Genomic DNA, 8,525 nt, shown 5'->3' with positions numbered 1-8,525 from the left:
GAAATTATAATCAAATTTCCAAAGTGCTAAATTAGAAAAGAGTGAGCATTGCTTGGCTGGTAAACAAAATAGAGTTTCCTTTAAGTTTAACCCTCATTTAAAAAGACAAAGTTGTTTGAGTTGGTGCACTCTTATTTATGTGGTCCAATGAAGGTAAGGACATTGGGTGGTGCACTCTACTTTGTCATATTTATTGATAATTGCTCTAGAAAACTTTGGGTCTATGTCTTGTAGACTAAAGACCAAGTGTTAGATGTCTTCAACCAGTTTCAGGCTTTAGTTGAAAGAGAAACTAGAAAGAAACTAAAATGTATTTGTACTGATAACAGTGGTGAATATTATGGACTGTTTGATGAATACTTCAATCATCAAGGTATTAGACACCAAAATACTCCTCCTAAGACTCTCCCAGCTTAATGGCTTGGCTGAGAGGATGAACATGACCTTGATGGAAAGAGTTAGATATTTGCTTTTTAAAGCAAAGTTACCAAACTCATTTTGGGGTGAGGCTTTGTTGACCATTGAACATGTTATTAATCTACCTCATGATGTTACTTTGCAAAGTGATGTTCCAATTAGAGTTTGGCATGAAAAAGATGTTTCATATGACCATTTGAGAGTATTTGATTGCAAATCTTTTGTATTTGTGCCGAAAGATTCAAAGTTAAATGCCAAGACAAGGTAGTGCATCTTCATTGGATATGGCCTTGAGGAATTTAGTTACAGGTTATATGATCCAATTGAGAAGAAACTTGTGAGCAGCCAGGATATTGTTTTCATCAAGAATCAAGCCATTGAAGATATTGACAAACCGGAGAAGCTAAAATCTTCAATTCTTGATGTAATAGTTCACTTGATGAAGTTCCTCACACAAGTGTGCATGATGTTGGGGGGCTTGATGATCATGGTGACTCCCAAAATCATGTATTGATTCATCACGTTAATGTTGATAATAACAATGATGTTGTTATTGATGATCCTCCTGCTCATGAAGTTGTGGACAAATCAAATATTCTGCTTAGAAGGTCCACAAGACAGCGAGTTCCTTCCTCTCGTTATTCACCTAATAAGTATGTGTTAATTACTGGAGGGAGAGAACCTGAATGTTATGAGGAGGCCATGGAAGATGAGAAGGATCCACGGATTAAAGCAATTGAAGATGAGATGAAGTCTCTGAGAACCACACTTATGATTTGCTGAAATTTCTCAAGGGCATGAGAGCTTTGAAGAACAAGTGGGTGTTCAAATTTAAAGTTGAAAAACACAACTTGAAGCCAAAGTACAAAGCTAGATTGGTTGTTAAGGGATTTGGTCAAAGGAAGGGCATTGACTTTGACAAAATATTTTCTCCTGTTGTGAAAATGTCCTCCATTCGTACAGTTCTAGGTTTGGTTGCTAGTCTTAATTTAGAGATTGAGTTGATGGATGTGAGGATGGTTTTCCTTCACGATGACCTAGAAGAAGAGCTTTATATGGAACAACCTGAGGGCTTAAAGTGAATGGTAATGAAAATTTTGTGTGCAAACTTAAAAAAAGTCTCTATGGCCTATAGCAAGCTCCTAGACAGTGGTACAAGAATTTTGAATCTTTTATGGGGAAGCAAGGCTATAAGACGACTTCTCAAACCATTGTATATTTGTACAAAAAATTTCTAACGATGATTTTATCATCCTCTTGTTGTATGTGGATGATATGTTGATTGTGGGAAGGAATACTTCCAAGATTGACAAGTTGAAGAAAGAGTTGTCAGCCTTTTGCAATGAAAGACTTGGGTCATGCAAAGAAAATTTTGGGCATGAGAATTACTCGTCTTAGAGATGAAAAGAAGATTAATTTTGTCACAAAAAAAGTACATTGAATGAGTACGGAAGTGCCTCAATATGAAGAATGTTAAGCTTGTTAGTACACCTCTTACTGGTCATATGAAGTTGAGCAAGAAGATGTGTACAAAGTACCATATTTCTCCGTTGTCGGAAGTTTAATGTATGTAATGGTATGCACTAGACTTGATATTGCTCAGGCCATTGGTGTTGTCAGAAGGTTTCTCGATAATCCCAGAAAAAAGCATTGGGAAGTTGTAAAGTGGATATTCAGGTATCTTAGAGGAAGCTCAAATGAATGCATGTGTTTTGGAGCATCAAATCCTATCTTAAACTGCTATACATATGTTGATATGGCAGGTGACCTTGATAACAGAAAATCCATGACTGGATATTTGTTTACTTTTTTTTTTTTTTTTGGGGGGGAGGGGGGGGAAGCTATATAATGGCAGTCGAAGTTGCAAAAGTGTGTTTCAATGTCTAAAACTGTAGCTGAGTATATTGTGGATACTGAAGCCGGCAAGGAGATGATATGGCTCAAGCAATTTCTTCAACAACTTGGATTGCAATAGATGGAGTATGTTGTCTATTGTGACAATCAGAGTGCGAAGGACTTGAGCAAAAACTCCATGTACCATGCAAGAACAAAACACATCGACGTCAGATATCATTGGATTCGTGAGGAAGTGGAGAGTGAATGTTTTCATGTTAAAAAGATCCACACAAGTGAAAATCCTACAGATATGCTGACCAATACGATACAGAAAGACAAGTTTGAGTTATGCAAAGAACTTGTCGGTATGATCTCTCTTTAAAGAAGATGGAGATACCTCTTTCTGGTAATGTGTCTGGCTGGCTGGGGAGATTTGTAGGGCCCATACCCAATAAATATAGATAAACATGAGGGAAGTTGAATTCTAGAAAATATTGAAAATTTTGTTGCTTATTGTTGAAGTCAACACAAGTTGAGCCAAACCAAAGCTCGTTGTTTCTTTTTAACCAAAATTTTACCAAGATATCTGCATAGTTGCAAAGTTTGAAACTTTGGTGTTTTCATGATGTCATTGGTGACATCATTAGGAGCAAATTTCTTCTATAAAAAGAGAGCCTTTCTTATTTCAACAATACACCAATTAACAGAGAAAGAAAACTATAGAGAGCTATGAGGTTTTCATAGACTATACAAGAAAATAGTATGTGAAGAAAAATAGAGTGTGAGTGATATTTTAGTAAGGTGGTAAATCAAAAGAGTGTTACTCCTTTTGAGTGTGTAGTAGTCACTTTGAGTATTATACTCGTGACTATACAACATAAAATTCCTTACTATAGTGATAATTAGTCGCTCCTCTTGGCCCGTGGTTTTTTCCCTTTTGAGTGTGTAGTAGTCACTTTGAGTATTATACTCGTGACTACACAACATAAAATTCCTTACTATAGTGATAATCAGTTGCTCCTCTTGGCCCGTGGTTTTTTCCCTTACTTTGAAGGGTTTCCACGTAAAATTATTGGTGTCATTGTTTTCCCATTTTATTTCCATTATATTGACCATATATACTCATGTGTTAGTCCACGTTTTCCCAATAAAAGCGTGAGAAGAAAGAATAGGAAAGGCCAGCTTTGATGTGGGAAGTATGGGAAGAAGAAAATGATACATGCCTTGTTGAGAATTATTCAGATGATTTAGACTAGGATATTTAGAACGTGTCTCTATCTGAAACTGCCGATCCACCATCAGATTTTATCTTGCCACTTTTGAGGTACAAAAAGGAGTTGTTGGCTTGGTCATTAAAGCAAGAAGAATCTACATTCAAAGGGGTATTCTTGCTGATGAAATGGGAATGGGGAAGACTATTCAAGCCATTGCACTTGTGCTTGCTCAGTGCGAATCAAAGAAGCATTCCAGTATATTGTTGTCTTCACCCAGAAACTCCCAACAGTAAAAGGAACTCTTGTTGTATGTCCTGTGATTGGAGTAATGCAATGGTCTCGCGAGATTAAACGTTGCAACACTAAAGAAAGCAACAAAACCCTTGTTTATCATGGCGCTAATAGGGGAAAATGTATGTACAAACTGGAGGAATATGACTACACTATTGAGGCTGACTAAAGGACAAAAAATTCAAGGCATAACAGAAAGAACTCAAAACCACGGGTAAAAATGTTGGGCTAGAAAACAGATTCTACAGAAAAAATTGAGACACAGTGGTTCTGTTGATAATTCAGCTAATGTTGGTGAAGATGTGTCCAGGAGAAGGTCAGATTTGCATTCACTGAAGTGGATCATATCATTTTGGATGAGGGAAGTCATACATTTACAGATCCATGGATTTTGTTTTTCGTTTTCTTCAATTGGTTTCCCTGTATATGGTGTTCACTTTGCTGTTCATATGATCTTTTGATGTAACTTGTAAGTACCAGATATTCTTCGAGCTTGTTATAAATTCTCCCCTCGTAAGTTAGCTTTTCGGTTTAGTTAGGCCCAAGTAACATATCTTACAAAGCTAGAGTTGAACAATGGTGGTTCATAGAATGTGAAGAGTCCAATATTGGCTCTTAGAACACCGTGAAGAGTCTTATAGTTTAATTAAACCATTACAATTAACTACTGAATAATGTTGGTGAGAGTACTATACATACCTCTATGACATTTAGTATTGCAAAGCACTTGATTATAGGTAGACGTAAGGTTCTTTTTTTAAAATCTCGATTCCTATCACTGAGGGTGAAAAATGCAATGGCTCAAGATCTATTTTACTTAATATCTGCTACTCTTTGCTTGTCAACCAATGTTATTGAAACTGTCTGAAATCTCTTATATAATGTGTTCTTTGATAAATGTCATGTACAGCAGCTTCTCAACTAAGTGTGCACAATGCCACCACAAATCTGCACACCACTTTCTCTGGTGGAATAGAGTAAGTTAATAATATTGCTAACATGGTAAAAGTTGAAACGTCTTCTCTTTCTAGTATATTGCAAAACCTTTAGAATCAATTCAATCCAATACGACTGGTAGAGATGCGATAGTTTTGTTGAAGCACAAAATTCTGGAAAATCTATTGCTAAAACGTACCAAAAAGGAGAGAGCTGCTGATCTTGCACTTCCCTTGAAGACTGTGAGTTCTGTCTTACACTAATAATCTTCTCATGGGTGTAGCTTGTGTTTTCTGCTGCAATTTTTCTGTTCACACTAAAGTAGCGTTCTCCCATCGAATCTATTTCATGAGATAGGATCATTTTTGTTTTCCTTTTTTGGTTGCATATACTGTTTTCTTGACTTATGCATGAAGTACTTGTTCTTAAGTAGTTTTGGTACATATTGGGTTAGTTTCTAGGTATACTAAATACATAAGATCTTACAAGTCTTTTTCTTCCCCTAAAATTCTCAATCATTTGAGTCATTACCTCGCCTGCAGAAAGTACGAACAGGATATTTTTATTTGTAACCATATCTTCCCACGTTGTATTTTTTGCAGATATCCTTGGGATGGACCACTGAGGAAGAACTATCGCTCTATAAATACACGCCTACAGCAGGTACCAAGACAATGTTGTATAGAAGTTTTTATGCTAAAACTTCTAAATCAATTTATCCAGTTTTTATTGGAGTCAAGGTATTTAGTGCAAATAGTAGAAGCATTCTTTATCCTTTTGTCATGCATGTTCATTTGATAAATAGAGATTTAAGGCCAAATTAGGATAAGTCATCGAGAATCACTGGATAATATACTCACAGAAGAACTAATCAAGCTATCAATTGTTTGATTTTGTATTATTCCTAGATCCTAGTCTGATCTATCTATCCTCACTCTAATTTTTATTGCTTTCAGCATCTTCATGTGTGTTCTTGTTGTTTGATCCTGCTTATATATGATTGTTCTGCCGCTGCTTTTATAATTTCATCTTCTGTTTCCTATTCAATTTTCTGCTGTAATTTTCATATAAATGTATTCTCGTTATAGTTTCATCACTATAGTATTACATTGTTTTAGTATTATTGAAGTCTTAGATTGGTAATTTGGATGGGTGGATATGTATTTGGACGATAATAATGGACAGTTAATACAATTTGGAGTAATTACGCATTAAATCCTACAGTCAAATCTAATTATCTAAGTAAATATTCCAAAAAATTCATAGAAACTCATAAACTGAGAAGGTTCCATAGTTGTTGAGTCAATTCCTTTTTTTCTAATTGAATTTGTTGATCTTCCTTTCTCAATGCAACTAACATTTGGTTGTCTCAGGTTAACTTGCAAAGATTATTCATTCTGCTAGTCAATTTTGTTACACTCTATGTGGAATAAAAATTCAAACACCCCACATTATAATTCTATGAACAAATAAACAACAGTTGGTGCCTTTTAAGTTAACTAAAAAACTCTCCATCAGTATTATAATGTGTTAAAGGGAGTTACTAATTCTGCTGTCAAAGGGTTTAGATCCTCTTGAACAAAATTCACCACGATGATTTCCGCACAAGCACTAAAATAGACACTCTGGTATGCAATTACATTTTACACTATCATCATATTCTCCTAAGTTTGCTTTGTCTTACGTGTTTCTTTGTTTTCACAAAGAGAGGAAGGAAATGTGGTGAGGCCTAGTTTGCCACCTGAATAAGTGAGGCATATGCATTAAATATATTCCCCATTTCAAGTATGAAATAAATGAAGGCCTAGTGTGCTTAACTATTTGATTCTTTCCACTACAATAATATTGCTACAGTATTTCTATTTTGATATTACGAAACTTTGTAACTCTGTTGTTTTTATGATCCCAACAAACAATGGGACCTGGTCCCATGAGCTACGCATGTTCTTTGTCAAATGGGGAACATATGTAAAGCTGCCAATTCTGTCATGGTTGGTGAGCACAGAAAAAGAAGATAGAGCCCCAGCCAATGGGAGGACACTAGGTTGTTCTTGTTGAGAGGATAATATACATTTGTTGATATGAAACTACCTAGTCCTTACATCCGACATTATCAAGGAAAAGTACCTTTGTCTCTCTCAAGAAGACCACAAGATTTCAAGAACTGCAAGGGACCTGATAGAGTTATCAAGTGTATCGTTTGTTTTTGATCAAAAGTTTGTGTTGTGTGTGTTTCAACTTGTAAGATCCGTCTCTAATCTATAAAAGAACAAATTGTGTCTTTATCATTCCAGCGAACAATGAGCATAGTTAGAGTTAACTGTGTAGTATGTGATTGAAGTCTTTATTAATTAGAGTTAGTTTATATAGTGGCAATAGAGTTATTGCTTTGGCTCTTTCTGTAATACAGGTGTTACAGGTGGTAGGATTAACAGTTTGATCCTCTCATAGTTGTTGGAGTTTGTATTCACTTGTTGCTTGAAGATAGTGAAAAGCAATTGGAAAATCATGTTGGGTACAGGTCATGGTTTTTTCCTCTCTTGAGCAAAGAGGTTTCCACGTAAAAATCCTTGTTGTTCTTATTCTGAACTTTAGTTTTTCTACCGCATTTAAGTGTGACAAGGACCTGGTCCTGTAGTGTTTGGTGGACTTGTATAAGTTATCAAACTCCCTCATGAGTTTCAAAGTTATGGGTGTCTGATAAATACATGCTTGATGTTCATTTCTACTTCTTTTTCTGAAATGTAGAGAGAAGAAATTATGTTCATGTTTGAAAGAGATGGCTCTGCAAAAGGAATATTTCTCAGCCTGTTCACGCAGTTGTTGGATCTGATACAATATTCTCTTCAGAAAGTAAGATATAAAGATATTTGTTTGTTCTTCCTTTCCATTTTCCCGCCCTTCTTTTCTTGTCAGTTTGTAACAAAAAAGAAGCTTTTCATATGTGTGTTTTGGCAGTCAGACATCAAATGTGTTCAATTAGTTGGATCCACATCTGTTTCTGCAAGAGAAGCAGCAGTTACCAGATTTACTGAGGATCTAGATTGAAAGATATTGCTTACGAGCTTCAAAGCTGGAGGTGTTTCCCTCAATCTAGCAGTTGCATCACATCTAAGGGATCTATTTTCCTTCTCTATGGATATCTAGTTGTTTCATTCCTTTTGCCCGTTAGATCTCCTGTTGTGTTATTCATTTGATATATAAAGAACCACTACTTGTATTCATCTATTAAGTACTGCATGAAGAATGGTTCACGTCTTCATGCCCTATGCTTAGGTTTTCTTGATGGATCCCTGCTTGAATCAAGCACAAGATAGAGTCCAATATCGAATAGGGCAACATAAACCAGTCAGGTGTACATGTTTTACATTTCTTGTATTGTTATGCCCTTGAATGCCTCTTATTTTGTCTTCTCATTACTAGGATTGTGAGATTTATTATCAAGGATACAATAGAAGAGACGATCTTAGAGTCGCAAGAGAAAAGGAAATATCTTCAAAGGCTAGTGCCTATTTCTTAAAATTTTAGATTGTTATATATGTTCTCTCACAAACCAGTTTCCTATTCCATTTTGTTTTTATCCTCTGACATAATGAACTTCTAAACTTGATTGCTGGATGATCAGTTATTCGAGAAGTGGTAATGGTTGTTTGAGAGATTTTTTTTAGTATTACAGAATGTACATAGACACATTATCATATTCTATAGAAAAAAAGCCAAATGCCCCCTAACCTATTAGCCAATTTTCAAATACACACTTATATACTATGGAAATCTTATTACTCCTTAAATTTTTTATTTTCGATATTTTGTGACCTTAAACGTTGACCT

At 35.5% G+C, this 8,525-nt stretch overlaps 1 pseudogene; it reads left to right on the top strand.

Moving 5' to 3' along the window:
* The first annotated feature begins 1,214 nt into the window (after nucleotides 1-1,214).
* Nucleotides 1,215-8,214, top strand: LOC125821638 (uncharacterized; annotated as a pseudogene).
* Nucleotides 8,215-8,525: the final 311 nt, after the last annotated feature.

This window comes from Solanum verrucosum, unplaced genomic scaffold (assembly GCF_900185275.1).
Source record: "Solanum verrucosum unplaced genomic scaffold, falcon-dt-bn FXZP01000305.1, whole genome shotgun sequence".
In the NCBI taxonomy this organism is placed as follows: Eukaryota; Viridiplantae; Streptophyta; class Magnoliopsida; order Solanales; family Solanaceae; genus Solanum; species Solanum verrucosum.
This window is presented reverse-complemented; position numbering and strand designations above follow the sequence as displayed.